We start from the raw sequence: 18,840 nt of genomic DNA on the forward strand, positions 1-18,840 counted from the left end.
CAAGTTCCATGTTCACCAAAGCTTTCTGATTCTTCCATATTTCCTGGAAGATTTTACAGTCCTTGGTGGTCACGTTTTTGGTCACCTCCTTGGTCTATTTAGCACACCAGAGTGAACACTTTGAAGCTGCATTTCTGAATTTTTTCAAATACTTTGTATCTCCTGATCCAATTAAGTTTTAATTTTCATCTGAGTTGATGTGACCTCTGCTTTCAGGTATTCTCTCAATTTCTCTGAGGGGCTTCCACCCCTGATTTAATTCCTTCAGACAACCCCCCATCCCCACCTCATTTTAATTCTTCCAGGCCTGCTTTCATTGCTACTTGGCTAGGTTCGATTTCTGCAAGTACCTCATCTGATTTCTCTGTCTCTATTCAACAGGAATACATTACTAATTCAGAACTTCTCTCCCTGGAAATGTAATCTGACTCAAACAAAAAAAATAAACAACAGTGTTCCCCCTAACAGAACACTGAGGCTTCTTAATGGTTCAGTTTCCCATTGGCAGATAAATGTTTGATGGCTTCAGGGGATTTTCTCCCAGTTTCTTCTTATTTACAAAATGCACCTCAGTACTGTTTACCTTGAACTGACATGGTGAAAACAACAGCAGAAGTACACATAGGCAATTCCATTTGCAGAAACCTCAATTTAGACACCTCCATGTCCCGCCTTGTAGCCAGATATTCAACAATTTATTTGGTCCTTAGTCTCCTTGTTACTCTTTGCCTGTCTTATCCATTTGGACTGTAAGCTGTTCAGGGCAGGGGCTGCCTCATACTAGGTATTTATACAGTGTCTTACACAACAGAGCCCCATTCTTAGTTGGGGCTAGTAGGTGCTGCCGTAATACAAATAAATAACAATAATGACCATATACTCTCTAGTGAGAGCACAGGTGTGGGACCTGCTGAGCTGGTGCAGAAAGCCATCCATACTGTGCAGGCAGACCACACATCTGCACAGGGTGGCAAGATTGAGGGGACAGCAAAACAAAAAACAAAACAAAAACAAAAAAACAACCCACCCACACCTCTAGCTTTCTCCCAGTACCTTCTCCTCTGGGATCCTAGCCTGGAGACCTAGCAGTTCTGTGCTTCTCCCCCTAGTGGAGACAGAAGGTGTAGCATTCCATAGTGAAGCCAGGAGGAGGTAAAGGCACCCCGGATAGTTAGATTACAAACGAGTGTGTATGGTAACACACATTGTTTCATGTTTTCTCTGTGTGTATATATCTATCTATATATCTTCCTACTGTATTTTCCACTGCATGCATCCAATGAAGTGCGCTGTAGCCCACGAAAGCTTATGCTCAAATAATTTTGTTAGTCTCTAAGGTGCCACAAGTACTCCTGTTCTTTTTGCAGATACAGACATGTTTAGATTTTTTACAAATGGGCATTTTCTGATGAAACATGACTCAAGCTAAACTTGAGTCAGAGTTTGAACTATCAACAGAGCAAGAGGCAATGATAGACACAGTAGGAGTGGCACCATACCAGAAGGGGATCAGAGATAACCACATAAGTATGTTATGGAGGTGGTGCAGTCGGCATTCTTCACTCTTCTCTCTGTATTACACTTGCAGAGCATCTGATTGAGTTTAGTGGCACTTTTGAATTTAACAAAACAATCTTTCGGATTTCAATTAGTTGTTTCTCCTCACTTGCTGCTCCCACAATCCCTCAACATATAATTGCATGCAAGTCACTTTCTCTGCAGCCATGAGAATGAAGCAGCAAGGCCTCTCCAAGGCTATTTTCCGTGGTAAACAAAATAACATGTAAATATTGCTAACAAACAGCATACTGCTCTGGAGACAGAGCATTATCTCCAGTATTCTCCCATTTTCTGCCAACCCCAAGAATATGAATCTAAAGGTCAGCCAAATTGAGCCTCATTAGTGACAGTATACACGCTGCCAGTGCCTGCCAAGTCACTGGGATATGTTTTGAACTACAGTTTTTGACTATCAGTATTATTGTTATATTGCTATATTTTTCCTTCATTTTACCACCTTTCTGAAACTTACTCATTTTCTAACCCTTATTTATCAGGCTTTTAAAAAGTGTCTTCTCTCCTTATTACAATTATATAATTTTCAAAATAGCAATTATACATTATATGTGAAAAAGAAGACTATACATATATAATTAATATATTATGTGTGTGTGTGTGTGTGTATATATATACACACATATATATATACACACACATATTTACAGATTTTGTGCATATGTATACACACACACACACACATATATATGCACAAAATCTATGTTAAAAGAGTACAAATGAAGTGGCAAAGTTAAGCACTGAAAAGTTAGGAAATGCCAGGATTAAAGCTGCCTGTGCAACCTTAATTTGCCCCCCTTGTGCATAATAAGAGCTATTATGAATTATTTTTCTCCACTAATATTTGGGTTTTAACTGAAAACCAAAACTTGTTGGCTGAAACTACAAGTTGTAATGCCTCACAGGAGTTGTAGTTTGCTCCTATTGTCCAAATTCTCCTCAATAGGCCTGGATCCCCAACTGAACTGCCTCTCCCATAATGCACCACAGCCAGGGATTCCCCGGTAGTGGAAAGGAGTCTGAAAGTGGACATCCAAAGGCCCCTTTACATTGCCAGAATGGTGGGAAGTTTCTTAGTGAAAGAGAGAATTTAGGCCAAATATATGAAAACTCAGTAACAATTCTATACAGCAGTTTAAGGCTTGTTTTACACTTAATTGTTAGGTCAACAAAGCTACATCGGTCAGGGGTGTAGACCCCATTCTTTACCAACACAGCTATGCTGAACTAACCCCCAAAGTATATGCAGTTAGGTCAATGGAAGAATGCTTCTGTCAACATAACTCATTTTGTCTGTGGAGGTGGTGTTCCTACAACAACAGAAAAAACTCTTATGTTGGTATATGCTGCAACTACACTACAGGGTTATGTTGGCATAGCTATGCTAGTATAATCTCTGTAGTGTAGACACAGTTTAAGACAAGAAGTTGAACTGCAACGGGAACATACGTAGAGAAAATACAACTTTCCCAACGTGAAATTGGGCGAGGACTCTACCCTTGCAAAACAAAACATTCCATGGGATTTTAATTACTACAGTTTTATATCTCATTTGAAATGTGCCATCTCCAGCAGTACAGTGTCCTCACACTGGTCATTTGTTCAGTACGTTCTGAGAAGGAAGAGAGGCACCTAAAGAATCACCAGTACAAACTCTCTGGATCTCCCAAGCTTCAGCCTAATACATTGTGAAACAGCTAAGAACACCTGAAAATTGAACTTCATAGTGGGAAAGCCTAATAATTGTGTGAGTGCAACCAGTGCTATTATATTGAAGAACAGCTCTGGAGAAAAGAATATGCTGTGTATTATGTCACAAAATTAAAACAAAGTCACCAAATATGCATCAGGCCTTTGGCAGAGATGTTAAGTATGTATGATGGGTGTGAGCAGTTTGCATTTTTTATTAAGGATAGACAGGCAAATAACATTCCCCAGAAATCATTTGAAAAGACAATGAGCCAGATCCTCAGCTGTGAGCCATTCCAGCTGAAGAACATGCACATTGCACTCCCCAAAGCCAGAGACTGAACTGATCATTCCCCAAGATGGAAGGCGTGTGTGCAACAAGGAATATTTGTAGCCTCACATTAGACTGATGCCTTTACCTTGTGCCAGCTGCCAGTGACACCAAGGGGCCAGCTAGAGATCCAGGGAAGCCTTCACCAAGCTCCTTTCCGCTGCCTATACTGACCACTGCCAGGAGGGATGGCACTTTGTGCCACTAAAGGACTCCCCTATACAAGGGAGATCCTCCACATTGCTGGCAGGTTTGTGCTAGTGGAACACTGCAAAGTGGCTGGAACATGGTCTACAGTCAGGGCCACTGACTAAAATAGAGGTTGAGGTGCAGTAGATGGAGCCACATGTCAGAAAACATCCACTGATCTTAGTTTGAGAAAACATTCACATTCCTGTTTGCAATTAATTCAATTGCAATTATATTTTTTTCTCCAAACCACTTTTAATTCAGTTGATCTGATTACAAGATCATATCATGTTTCAAAAGGTGGATTTCAGTCACTGTCCAGTATACACAACAAATTACAACTGTCTGGATTTTGGATGCAATTTCATAATTCTCTAAGCAAATGTAACACACACTAAGCTTTCTCAGGTGGATCAAAGGTGTTTACAAAGACCATGTAGACAGACTACTGAAAGTAGAAAATATGCATTGTTTTGCTGAAAAGAATTAGAAAGACGTGCTATTTGGTCATCTTGTAAAATGCCCATGTAAATATGCCCTAATTTTATAGTTCTGAAAATAAATGTATGGAGTTTTTATGTGGAAGATGATAGAAAATGTAAATACATTCACAATGTACTGACTTCAGTGTGTTATGATTTACTGATGCATACTACATCAAGATATATATGTTAATTTTTTCTAAGAAGGATTTGAATAAAACTATGAATTTTAACTATCTGGGAAATTTAAGGTATGAATAAAAGCTTTTTCTAAAATAATACTTTGTATTAATATTGTGCCTTCTCAGAGCACTTTAGTATTAGTTAATCAAGCCTCACAACTCCAATGGGAGACAGGCAAGCCTCATGAGAAGATGATGAAGGACATAACGGGCACCCTGGATTTAGATAGCCTTAATACCCTGTATATAGAGGAGGTGTTTGTTCAGATTCTAATCTCCAGAAAGATAATGCCTAACAGAAGATAGACACCCACCTCTGGAGGCAAGATAGCATAGTGCATGCTTTCCAGTAGAAGGTATGGACTGAGGGGCCCTTTGTGAGATTGGTGGTTTGCTTATAACTCTAGTGGAAAACTAAATATCTCTGAAGATATTATCTTTCATGGCGCATGGATGAATATTATCTTTCATGGCACATGGATGAATGTTAATCCTAATGGAAGGTCAAATATATTGATAGATTACTGTTGCCCAGGTGAATCTGGTACAAGAAAGAGACATCCCAAAGGATGAATAATCTCCATGTTCCATCCCCAAATCCACTGGAGATATAATCTCATTCTAAACCTCAAATCACTAACTGTTTGCATAAAGGAACTTCTTATCTACATAAACAACTGGCAAGACTTAAAAGTTATTGTAAACAAAGGGAATTTCTTTGCAAAAATAGACCTAAGCAAAGCCTTCCTCAGGATTCTCATGCATCTAAACTACAAGAAATTCTTAAGAGTCTCTGGGAAAGGAATGTTGAAACAGAGGAAGGGTATGGTCTTTGGCTCTGCATTGCCCCAAGGACATTTACTATGGTTTTTAGACTCATGATTTATCTCCTAAGGACCTAAGGAGGAAATTTGTTTAGACAATATGCTATTTGCAGCAGAGTCAGAAGGCGTTTCTCCGGCTGTATGTTTCAGCCACAGTAGATTTTTTAGAATTCCTTGGGTTTTCTAGCAATGTGGAACTCTTTGCCAGGGGATGTTGCAAAGGCCAAGATTATAACAGCGTTCAAAAAAGAACTAGCTAAGTTCATGGAGAATAGGTCCATCAATGGCTATTAACTAGGATGGGCAGAGATGCAAAACCATGATCTGAAGTGTCCCTAGTCTCTGTTTGCCAGAAGCTGGGAATGGACGATGGGGGATGGATCACTTGGTGATTACCTGTTCTGTTTATTCCCTCTGAAGTACTTAGCATTGGCCATTGTCAGAAGACAGGATACTGGGCTAAATGGACCTTTGGTCTGACCCAGTATGGCCATTCTTATGTTCTTTTATTCTTAACATAGAAATAATCCAGTCTAGTACTTTGCCCAAATTTAAAGATTCTGGGTGTTGCTGTAGATGCTACTTCTCAGAAATCAAATATTCCCCAGTCCAAACGGAAAACAATAATCAACATGTTACAAGAGGCTCTGTCTGTTCTCTCGGTGACACAAAGGACTATAACAAGACTACTGGAATCTACAGTAATGTTATTGCTTGGCTTTCCAATGGCTACTTTCTATTTTTCACTATTAGGTGTCAAATAGTTTGACTCATCTTGAGGGTACTGACGGGCACCTACACATTTACTAGGAAAGTCCTTGTTTGTGGAGTATCACAGCATCCAGTTTTTTCTCTTGTTCTTTCAATATTTACATGTAGCTGGCGGGAGAAATAATGAGTCTCCATTGTGATCCAATGTCAACAATATGCAATGCCCAGCTCTGTCTTTCACAGTATACAGTAACACCACCGTCACCCAGTTATCCCAATGTCTGTCTGTGATCAGCACATAGATGAAACAGAGTCAAGGATATATGTCTCCAAATTATCAAGTTAGTCCACAGTCTAGGAGCCCTTCTGGACTTCACCAATTCTCACTGACACTGGACCCTCACAAAACTCCCGTACCACCTACGGTGCCTACCTAACCCTCCATCCTATGTCTTTGTTAACTTCAGAATAGGTTTATAAGCCTCAACCCTAAATAAGCTACAACTGAGTCAGAATGCAGCAGCATGCCTTGTCAGCAACACTGCCACTGGTCACCAGAGTACATTCCCCCTACACCTCACTTACTTCACTGAATCCTTCTTGAACATTGAGGTTTCTTATGTTTAAGGTCACTTCAGTAGCCTAGGCCCAGGTCTCACCCTTGGGAACCTCAACAGCTCTGCTCCTCGGGAACAACAGAACTAGATACTTCAAGGGCAATTTTACAAGGTTCCCTCAGAGGCTGGCCTGCGACTGTAGAGTTTACTCCCACAGGAACTAAGAATGTCTACAAACTTCATCATTTTGGGTTCACATGGACAATTCACTCCTTGGACCTTGCTGTCCCACACAGCAATTCATAACCTGTTTGCCTTTTTATATATAATTACTTAATTCATGTAACCTTCTCTCCCAGGGAGGGATGGGGGTGGGATGAAAGGGGAGGGAGAGAAAACTTGACTTGATGGACTTATGTCACCTTGAATATTTTTTTCAGCCCTGGAAGGTGCTCATGTATTACACACTGACGGCTATATTACCTCAATGAATAGAAGAAGCCCAGCATGCCTCTGTCAAGAAATAATTGAATCCTTTGTCATTTACAGATGCCCAAATCTTCACATCTTTTTTCAAATTTCTCCATCACTAGAAGTGAAGAGTTTACATACAGCCAGGAGGGAGTTTCTAGCTTTTGGCATGATGGACAGTTAGTCCTCACTTCAGATCATCTTAAAGGTGATTTTTAATAGGCGAAATATGTATCATTCCCCTCAAATGAACAGAATCGACTCTTCCTAAAATCTAAAATAATCTGTTTCAGTGCCACTAGCTACCATCAGCAGCTTACAGGCTGTTTGACTGCTTCTCTGGGAATTAACAGAGATGTCCGTTTTCATTCACTTCAGGGCTGCAACCTGACTCTTTTATGTTTATTTTAACGTAGAATAGCTTGGATTTTATGGGAAGTTGTAAATGTGTTACTGAACAGAATGCAAAGCAGCCATGAAAACAAGATGAAATACAAGACCCCTGACATTTTCATGAGAGAAAAAAATACAAAAAAAAAATAGTGATTGCTACTGAGAATGAAGATGCTGTTTGCAGTCATCTTCACAGTAGAATTCCACTGACATCTTTCCAAGGGTCATTTTGTTTTATATTTTACAGATCCATTCATGTCCCCCAAAAATGAAAAGCATAGGGGGAAATGTACACAACAAAGTACAATTTCTTACTGAGCACCAAACATAAATCAATACAATTTTATACAACTGCTCCAGGATCAGTGCAATTCTTATGCTGAACATGGACGGCAGGACTACAAAAGTGAAGCAGCTTGTAAAAAAATAAAAGAAGATTGTAAACATCCATATCACATCTACAGTACACAGGGCAGTGGTTGGCCAAAGCACAGACCATGGAGCAAATGCAAGAGAGCTCTACAATCTAGCCTGTTATTGCCTTTTTCATCAATATCAAGGTACAGATCCTGGGATCCCAGTGTGCAACACTTCACCTTGATCAGAGAGGAGCGGTCACATTACACAGTAGGAATACATCTTCACTGCAATGTAAACCTGGGGTTAGTAGAACTCACATTAGCAGACCCTGGGGGCATGTCTACACTAGAAACATAAGCCGACCTCTGACAGGTTGACTTGCCACCACTGCAGTAATTACTGCGGTGGTTCATGTCCACACTATCCTCCTCCTCCTTTCGGTGGTGCGCATGTACTCATCAGTAGCGCTTCCACTGCCTTAAGAGGAGCAGTGTGGAGGGCTGAGAGAGTGGGCTCTCAGCTCCACACGAGCTCCCCATGGGGATCCCAATTGCTTCCCCAACCCAGGGTCTCAGCTCCCCGCCACAGCCAGGGTCCCAGCTGTGAGCTCCATGCCCGGAGTCCAGGCAGATCCCAGGCTCCCCATGGGGAGCCAGGAGACTCAGTGCAGCTGCTGGTCTCCCTGCAGGGTGCCGGGAGCCTCAGTACAGCCGCTCGGCTGGCAGTGGGAAGCTAGGCAGGTGTATCCAGGCTTGGAGTAGGGAGCCTAGGCAGAAGCTGGGCTGGGAGCAGGGAGGGCAGTTGTGCTCCAAGTGGGGTGGGCACAGCCTGGCTGGGAGCAGAGAGCCCAGGGGAGGCCAGGCTCTAGCCAGAGCCCACCACTTGCCCTGGTGACCACCAACAGCCAATGTCAGTAATGCAGTGTCTACACAGACACTGTGTTACCCTAACTACACCTGCATAAGCCCTACACCTCTCATGGAGGCGGAGTAATTATGTTGGTGTAATAGAGCACTTACATCAGACGGAGCAAGGCTGTAGTGTGTACACTGACGTAATTAGGTTGAGGTAAACTGCCTCACGTTGACCTAACTCTTTGTAGTATAGACCAAGCCTGGGTTTGTTAACCTAGGACTTGAGTGTCTACACTTATTTGTAACCCCAGGTTAGTAATTGTTGAACCCTGGATCCCAACCTGGGGTGGCAGGGTCCATATTACATTATACAGGCCTGAGTCCAACCACCCATATCTCAAACTTCCTAGCGCCTTCCCAAAATGTGGCCACTCTAGCCCTGTGTTCATGGTGAAGTGTGGGAAAATCTGACTATCCACCATACTTGACTGTCCAGAGGACAAAGAAAATAGGCCTGTAGAACTGTGAGATACATTTGGCGGACCAACAGAGCATGAGTCCAGTTGGGCTGCATCTATCCTGAAAAATAGGGCTTGAATCCTGGGTCCCGTCTTGACTCGGGCTCAGACCCTCCCATCCCTGTGGCGTCCTGGGACCCTGGATCCGAGACTAGGTTAGCGCAACTTGTGTGTTGATGGAAGGGGGGTTATGCTAGAGCCTGAGTTTGAACTCTGGGCTTACATTGCACTGTAGACATACCCTAGAGCTATAGGGGTCACACTTCTCCATGGGCCACACTTCCATATGAAAGTGGCAGGCAACGGAAATCTGGTCTATTTAATGGAAATCCTAAAACAGCAAGAGGGTGAGCAACAGAAAAAGGAGACAAAGAAAGAGGACAGGAAAGGAGATGCTGTCCTCAAAGAAAGAAAACAAGAGAAAGGTGAGAATGAAAAGAGGAAATTCTAAACCTACAGAAAATACATGACAGAAATGAGAGGAAGACTAAACTGGAGATGGGATTGGTAGTGGGACTAGCCAGTGATGGAGCGGGAGAAAGAGATGGAAATAAACGAAATGGAGTGATAAAACAAATCCAGACACAGAGGGCCAGACCTTGGGCAGTGGTGCTGCCAGCTTGTCCTACATTGTCAAAAGGATATACTGATAAAGCTGGCTTAAGCAGAGACAGGAAGGTCACCCAGAATAGAGTGGCACAGAGATGTCTATGCTGCAGGTCTAAGGGAGCATGGCCGGGGCAAAGGAGTACGGCTGAGGCTTCCGTCTGTCAGACTGATCGCTGGTTGCTGTTTCAGCCCCCAATGGAGTGACTAGCATAAGTTAAAGCAAGGAGCGAAGCCTAGCCTAGCAGAGAATGGGAACAGGAATGGGGGAGTACAAAGGTGAGCTTTAATGTCATATTTGCACATGTTCACACTATACCCAGACTGAGTTGCATGCCCTTTACCCAGACCCCAGAATCTGGCCCACTTTGTACTATTAGCAAAGACTATTAAGGATAATTGAATATTATCTACATCCATGGGTTCTACTTTAGATTAGTATAATTTCCTTGAAGACATCCATACCATCAATGAGCAAGCATCCTGTTCTGTTCAATTATGGTTATTATTTAATATTTATATTGTGGTAGTGCCCATGAATGAAAGCCTGGCAAGACTTTTGTTCCTTGGGCCATGTGGGCCCAATTTGTACCACGTATATATATATGCGGGGCATGGCCAAGAATTAGTTACGCTGATGTGTGCGGATACTGCTGCCTATCATGCTGACCAATATTATCTCATTGTTTCCTTGTACTTTTGTCTGTCTTTCTGTATCCATCCGCTGTCTTTTACACTTGGATTATAAACCCTTTGGAACAGAGACTATCTTTTTGTTCTGTGTTTGTACAGCTCCTAACACAATGGGGTCCTAGCCCAGGACTAGGGCTATCACCATATGAATAGTTAATATCTAACATATGATTAAAATGAGCAGCATTGCAACGAGGTTCATGAAAAATACCAAACATTTTTTAGGTGAGCTTTTCCCAGAGGATGTCAGGGTTATCTATTCATTTCCAAAGGTCACCAGCCTCCACCAGCTAAACTCAAGAAACACCAAGGCCATGTTCATTGGATTACCTTGTAGCACACTGTTTCCCATGTAATGGAGTTTTACTCCAGATAGTAAACTTCATCCAAAAGTGCACCGAGATTTTAATAATCAGGTTTATTTGTGATGTATCATTAAATTGTATCTTGCACATTCAAAATTTAATACAGAGTGTTTCTGGCAGGCTGTCTGGGTTTAGAACTGCCAGAAAGTGTTACAAGTTGGGCAGCCACTTGTTTCTGATATTGGATTATGGAGATACTGTTTACAAGGAAGCAAATTCAATTTTGTTGGCCAAATTAGATCTCTTTTATAAGAAGATTTGCAATTTGTTTTTAATCATTGTACTATGCTGATTTCTTTGAATTGGCCATTGCTTGCTCAACAGAGGAAGTTCAATTATTTCAAGGCAACATATAAATCTGTGGATTTTCTTGATGCTCCTTATTGCTCTGAATTCTTCTCTCTCTTTCTCTCATGTTAGTTATTATTTATATAATGTTAGAAATAGATTTGTTGGTTATGCCCAAGAAAAGACTGGAAGAGGCTGGAACATGAACTTTTGTATTTGTGATGGTGCAGTCTTAGAAATAACAGGTTTCAAACTAGTGTGAAACATTTTGTATCGTAAGTTTTTGGAACAATCCTCTTATTATGAAGTGCTATAGTTTAGTCTGAAAATGCAAGACGCTGAAACTGAGTAATTTGCAGTGAAAATTCTGTTTCATTTCAAAGAAATAATCACAGCATATCTGCAATGCAGATTCAGGATTTTTTAAGCCACTAGCTTTAACTCTTTAACAGCCAGAAGTGATGAGAACCCACTATTTAAGCCTTACCATGGCACGGCAGAAAAAATTGCCACATACTGTAGTTTAGAAGCAGATAAAAAATAATAAGCTAAGTCAGATTTTCATAAACTGCTATCTGCAGGGCAACTCTTTTGTCCTAGGGTTTAATGGTGAGTTACTGATAATAACTGTCGAACATTTATATGGAAATGCTCTCCAATGATGAAAAGTTACTATTTCCCCACTTCCCTGAACAATGTAGTCATAGGGTTCATCTATACAGAAAATGAAGGTGTGACTGTAACCTGGATAGGCAGACCTGCACTAGCTTTAATCTAGCTACCATGGATAACAACAGCAGGCTTCAGTCCAGACTAGCAACCCAAGTATTTACCCAGGCTCCCCATCAGGCTTGCATGGAAGCCTCTGCCAGTGTCTTCACTACTTTTGCAGCCTACACTACAGTTACACCTGAATTTGCAATGTAGACGTACCTTCGGTGGTTTTGAGTCCCTGTGTTGCTTTCTCCCAATTTTGAAAGGAACATGTGAAGATCTCTTGGGTTTTAGAAGTAAACAAAGAAAGTGCCATGAAGCCTTTACATTAGCCCTGTGGTAGAATGAAGACTTAGATCAATTACACAAATGATAAATGGATACTTCTACCTTCCAAAGGGATTTGCACCTCTGGCCTCTTCAGCAAGATATTTACACACATACCTAACTTGAAGCATGTGAGTAGTCCCACTGAAGTCAATATACATTCTTCAAAAACATTTGTCATTGTGTGTAATTCCATTGATATCATGTTTGAAGTTCTGCACACACTTAAGGACCTTGCTGAATGGTGATTCATTATACCAATGCACCTTACAAAAGGTAACTAATGACTGCTCACAGAGTTAGGCAAGTAGGAATTCTGGGTGATGAGTGCTATTGTTTCAGCTACCTTACTCCAGAAAGGAGCTTAACTACTTCTGACATTATCCTGAATGAAGGGCTATTAGTCCTATTGGATAGATGGGGAGAGTGGAAGAGAGAGGTTAGGTTATTACCGGAGAAAACTCTCCAGTCTCTACTTAGTGTTTCTGATCCATTCTGAATAAGCAAAAGTCATTCCACTCTAAGATGGACACACTGTTAACCTTGAGCACGCTCAGTGAGAACTTCGGATTTCTTGAGGGAAAAAAAATGTGCCCTGGCAAAAACCCAAGTGTATGCGAGAGTGGCTCAGAAGACTCACAGCTTTTAAAGTAAAGGAGCATGTGCAAGATTGGCAACTATTGAGCATATGCAAACACATGTCCAGGCAAAGACCTGATAGTCAGTAGTATAGTACTACTGAGCATGTGCAATAAGGGGTGACAATTGTTCGGGCTGTTAAACCTCTAGCTGGTCAGAACCCACTCATATTGGCCACAACTTGTTTTAAAGGTCAGTGCTGTCAATCAGAATTCTGAGGTAATGGTCAAGACTGAGGATATGTGAATGAGGTAACTGTAGCCAAGAATAGGAAGCTATATAAGGACAGCTGCATGTAACATTTTTGGGAGTCCGGAGGCTGCATCTGAAGAGGCAAGAGCTGTGCAGGAGGAGCCGAAGAGCCATCAAGAAAAGCCAAAGACTTTGCAGAAAGAGAAGAAAGCTGGAGCGGAACAGAGCTGACTGACCAGGAGCTGAACAACAGCAGCAGTGCTTTGATTTTTAAAAGAACGCAGCAACAGATTTATGGAGTAAGCTTAATATTCTTTTAATAATAGTTTTAGTATTAGTTTAGGATAGTTTTTATATTATGTAAGATGTGTATGCTTGAGATGTGTGTGTGTGAATTGTATTTTATCTATGTGAACTTTAAACACACTTAAGACCTGCTGTCAGTGCCAGCTCCAGCTTTTTTGCTGCCCCAAGCGGCGAAAAAAAAAAAGAAGAAAAAGAACCACCTGATTGAGCTGCCGCCAAAGTGCCACCGAAGAGGGAGACAGTGAGTGAAGCACGCACCGCCGAATTGCCGCCAATCCGTAGTGGGCCGATTGAGCTGCCGCCGAAGTGCCGCTGCCGCCGATCCAGACATGCCGCCCCGACAACAGACGCACTGCTGCCCCTTTCTATTGGCCGCCCCAGACACCTGCTTCCTTCGCTGGTGCCTGGAGCCAGCCCTGCCTGCTGTGGGCAATTTGTTGCAAACTGGCCACTTGCAACAAATTGCTTCACTTAGTATCATTTGAACTATATGCTATTATAGTTCAAGTGCTCTTTAATTTGCAATAAGGGATTTGTGTCTTAGTGATTTTTGTGCCTTGTTTAAGATTTTTAGGATATACTGTGTTAGGGATTATTGGTTATTTTAATAAAAAGATACTTTGTTTTGGAAATAATTCTGCCTGTGTCAATTACTTCATTGGAAGGTTATACCTGTGTCCTTTGAGTGTTTCCTTAGCAATCCTGGGAACTTTTACCTCAGGAAAACCAGAGTAAGGGGGCAATAGTCAGGTTAGTGTAGCAATGCCCCAAAACTAATTTTGGGGGTAACAAGGTGTTGCCCATACCACAGAGGCAATCAGCATTTGAGCTGCGATTAGAAATCAGGAGTTCCTAATTCTCAGTCCTGGGAGCACTTTATATTAAAGCAACTGATGATAATCCAGTTACACAATACCTTAAAACTGGCTGAATACAAATGTAGGGCCCATTCCTGAAGTCAATTACAAAACTTTCGTTTACAGGACCTTAATTTTCACAGCCTATAAGAGCTAACTCATTTCCTACAGCAATGGAATACATAGCATGACAACCTGGAGCACGCAGACCTTCAGAAGTGTAGGAGTGAAATCACGTCACCTCAGTCCCTTTTCAGTCACTGTCATATGCAATTCACTCTAATATCTGAACAAGTTCAGATTTTGAAGCTTGTTTATTGCTATGCCTCTAACAGTTCATCACATGCCCTTTATGAAATGCAGTGCTAGGCAAGGGAAAGATATCACTTGTGCAATCATTGCTTTCTAAAACATTGATGACTACATAACCACCTTCCATCCATTGCTCAGACTATTTTCAGAGTCTTGGATAATTTATAGCATTATCCAATAGATTTCAATATACTGCAAGCAACTTAAAGACCTTTATTTAAAATGGCTTTTAAAACAATTATTTTCCCCATATCCACAGTTAGTGTACTCAGCTGGAATATTAAAGTATGTATTAATAATGCTAAGTGTTTTACATGTTCAAAAGGCAGTACGCACTTTTACTCTTTAACTGCTCAGAGGGATACCCAGAGCCCCTCTTAGGGAAGTAATTAAGCATTGTTATGCGGGGGTTTGGGTGAAACGTTGTTGAAACTAGTGGACATAATAGTTGCCCCTCATTCAGGATAAATGTACGAAGCAATTAAGCTCCTTTATGGAGTAAGATAGTTGAAACAATAGGAGCCTCCACTCAAAACAGAGGCCAAATGCAAGGCCAGTCAGAAACTATGCAATCTATGTGGTGGAGTAGTTTTCCTGGGTATTGTTTTGGTGGAACTGGGTGTGCGAGCAAACACAGGCAGAAATACCGCAGAAGCAGATACAGAAAGCAACAAAAAAGGAAGGCCAGCCAGAGAAGCATGTGTCACGTGACCTGAGAGAGAGCTTTTGGGGTAGAGTTTTGGTTGGAAAAAGAGGCTTGGAATAGTAAGCAAGGAAACTGTCTCCTGTTGTTTGATTCCCACTGTGTTCAGGGAAACAGGACTATGTGTGCATTCTTTGTAATTAAGCAGATTAAATCAAAGAAATACCTGACTCCATCATCAATTTCTCTGCCTAGTGGGAAAAAAAAAAACCTCACAAGCCCCCAAATATTGGCTAAACTGTAGGGGCCAAAAGGGTTAACAATATTATTCTCTCCATTTTATCTATGGGGAAATTGCAGCAGAGGGGTTACGCCCAACGTTAGCAAACTGGTGGCCTACAGTTAGGCACCTAAATCCATAATTAGGCACCTTAATAAATGTCCCAATTCTCAGAGCAACTGAGCACCAACAAATTCCACCTAATGAAGGATTTTACTTCAGCGGGACACACATTGCTTAGACTGTAGGCTTCTGGGGGCAGGAACCATCTTTTGTTCTCTGTTTGTACAGTGCCTAGCATCCTGGTCCATGACTGGGGCTCCTACATGCTACAGCAATACAAACAACAACCAACAACATTTAATTTGCCTAAATATGGGATTAGGAGCCTAACTTTAGGCATCCAACTGTGAAGGGGGTGGCATTAGTAATTTCCCCAACAAATCAGTAAGCAGTACAGGGATTAGAACCCAGAGCTCATTGGTTCCTACCCCAGGGATCCTTGCCCCAGACTGCTCTGCCTCTCTTAGCTAACACTCTGAACTGAGAATATTTCTCACAGTGAGGAGCTGGACACTGTGTTCCTTCCAGGTTATTCCGAAATCAATTGAACTGTGTGATTCTCATTTTCCGTGACAGCCGAGTAAAACTCCCTTTTGAGTACCTTTCCACGTCAACTGCAGAGTGTTCACTGGAACTCTGATTTCCCGGTGGCGTTCTTTCATGTCCTGGGAGGACGTCGGAGTTCTAAGACGAGGCCAGCCGGAAGAGAGACATAACACAATATTGTTGTAGGAGCCGAAACACATACTGGACTCTAATTTAAAAAACAAGCCATTGTGGCTTTAGGTCCCTGCTCCAGAGCACCATTTGTAGGTACCAAAGTGACCATTCCCTAGGGACCTGTAAAAGAAATCAGTCAAAGTAATCTTCAGCCAAAGAGATGTGAAAGCACAGAGGGGAGAAGAATGTCCTTCTCCTTGTGCAATAGGAGAGGCCTCATTCTGCAGCGAAGAAGTGAGAGCAAAGCATGGAGGCTAACAGCTAGAGCACTCTGTGCTCTTACAGTTTGGGTGTGCCTGAAACCCCTGAAGGCTGGTGTTAGCCACATGGAGAGCCCTAATATAAACAGGGCACTGGCCACCACCACCTTTTTAAGCACCATGTCATCTAAACCAGTTCTCAATACATGGCCTGGCTTTTCAATGTGCTGATTAGCTGTAGCTTTCATTGACTTTACATGGATTTCATAGAATCATAGAATTCAAGATCAGAAGGGACCATTATGATCATCTAGTCTGACCTCCTGCAAGATGCAGGCCACATAAGCCGATCCACCCACTCCTTAAGCAAGCGACCCCTGCCCCATGCTTCGGAGGAAGGCGAAAAACCTCCAGGGCCACTGCCAATCTACCCTGGAGGAAAATTCCTTCCTGACCCCAAATATGGCAGTCAGCTGAACCCCGAGCATGCGGGCAAGACTCTCCAGCCATACCCTCTGGAAAAAGGCTAACAATATCCTATCATTGACCCATTGTACTAATTACCAGTGTGGCACTTAATTGACCTATTGACTAAGCCCTTTATCCTATCATACCATCTCCTCCATAAACTTATCTAGCTTAATCTTAAAGTCATGGAGGTCCTTCGCTCCCACTGTTTCCTTTGGTAGGCTGTTCCAGAATTGCACTCCTCTGATGGTTAGAAACCTTCGTCTAATTTCAAGCCTAAATTTCCTGATTGACAATTTATATCCATTTGTCCTCGTGTCCACATTAGCACTGAGCTGAAATAATTCCTCTCCTTCCCTGGTATTTATCCCTTTGATATATTTAAAGAGTGCAATCATATCTCCTCTTATCCTTCTTTTGGTTAAGGAAAACAAACCGAGCTCCTCAAGTCTCCTTTCATACGACAGGCTTTCCATTCCTCGGATCATTCTAGTGGCCCTTCTTTGTACCCGTTCCAGTTTGAGTTCATCCTTCTTAAACATGGGAGACCAAAACTGCACACAATACTCCAAATGAGGTCTTACCAACGCCTTATATAACGGGACTAGCACCTCCTTATCCCTACTAGAAATACCTCGCCTAATGCTCCCAAGACCGCATTAGCTTTTTCAACGGCCACATCACATTGCCTACTCATAGTCATCCTACGATCAACCAGGACTCCTAGGTCCTTCTCCTCCTCCGTTACTTCCAACTGGTGCGTCCCCAGCTTATAACTAAAGTTCTTGTTAGTCATCCCTAAATGCATAACCTTACACTTCTCACTATTGAATTTCATCCTGTTACTAATACTCCAGTTTACAAGGTCATCCAAATCTCCCTGGAGGATATCCCGATCCTTTTCCGAATTTACAATACCTCCCAACTTGGTGTCATCCGCAAACTTTATCAGCCCACTCCTACTCTTGGTTCCCAGGTCAGCGATAAATAGATTGAATAAAATAGGACCCAAAACCGAACCTTGAGGAACTCCACTGGTAACACCCCTCCAACCCGACAGTTCCCCCTTCAATACGACCCTCTGCAGTCTCCCCTTTAACCAGCTCCTTATCCACCTCTGGATTTTCATTTCGATTCCCATCTTTTCCAATTTAACCAGTAATTCCTCATGCGGTACCGTATCAAACGCCTTACTGAAATCAAGATATATTAGATCCACTGCATTTCCCTTGTCTAAAAAATCTGTTACTTTCTCAAAGAAGGAGATCAGGTTGGTTTGGCACGATCTACCTTTCGTAAATCCATGCTGTAATTTGTCCCAGTTGCCATCGGCCTCATGCTCCGTAACCACTCTCTCCTTTAAAATTTTTTCCATGACTTTGCATACTACAGATGTTAAACTAACAGGCCTGTAGTTACCCGGGTCACTTTTTTTCCCCTTCTTGAATATAGGAACTATATTAGCTAATCTCCAGTCAAACGGTACAACCCCCGAGTTTAGAGATTTATTAAAAATCATTGCTAACGGGCTTGCAATTTCACTCGCCAATTCCCTTAATATTCTAGGATGAAGATTATCCGGGCCCCCCGAATTACTTCCGTTTAGCTGTTCAAGTTTGGCTTCTACCTCAGATACCGTAATGTCTACCCCCATATCTTCATTCCCATCAGTCCCTCTGTCACTATTCCTTAGCCCTTCATTAGCCTCATTAAAGACCGAGGCAAAATATTCGTTCAGATATTGTGCCATCCCAAGATAATCCCTAATCTCCACTCCGTTTAAAGTTTTAAGCGGTCCCACTTCTTCCTTCTTGGTTTTCTTCCTATTTATATGGCTAAAAAACCTTTTGCTATTGGTTTTAATCCCCTTCGCTAGGTCCATCTCCACCCGGCTCTTTGCCTTTCTCACTGCTTCCCTACACCCTCTGACCTCAATAAGGTAGGTTTCTTTGCTGATCCCTCCCATTTTCCACTCCTTGTACGCTTTCTGTTTTTTCTTAATCACCCCTCTAAGACGCTTGCTCATCCAGC

Source organism: Mauremys mutica, chromosome 1, assembly GCF_020497125.1.
Source record: "Mauremys mutica isolate MM-2020 ecotype Southern chromosome 1, ASM2049712v1, whole genome shotgun sequence".
Classification (NCBI taxonomy): Eukaryota; Metazoa; Chordata; order Testudines; family Geoemydidae; genus Mauremys; species Mauremys mutica.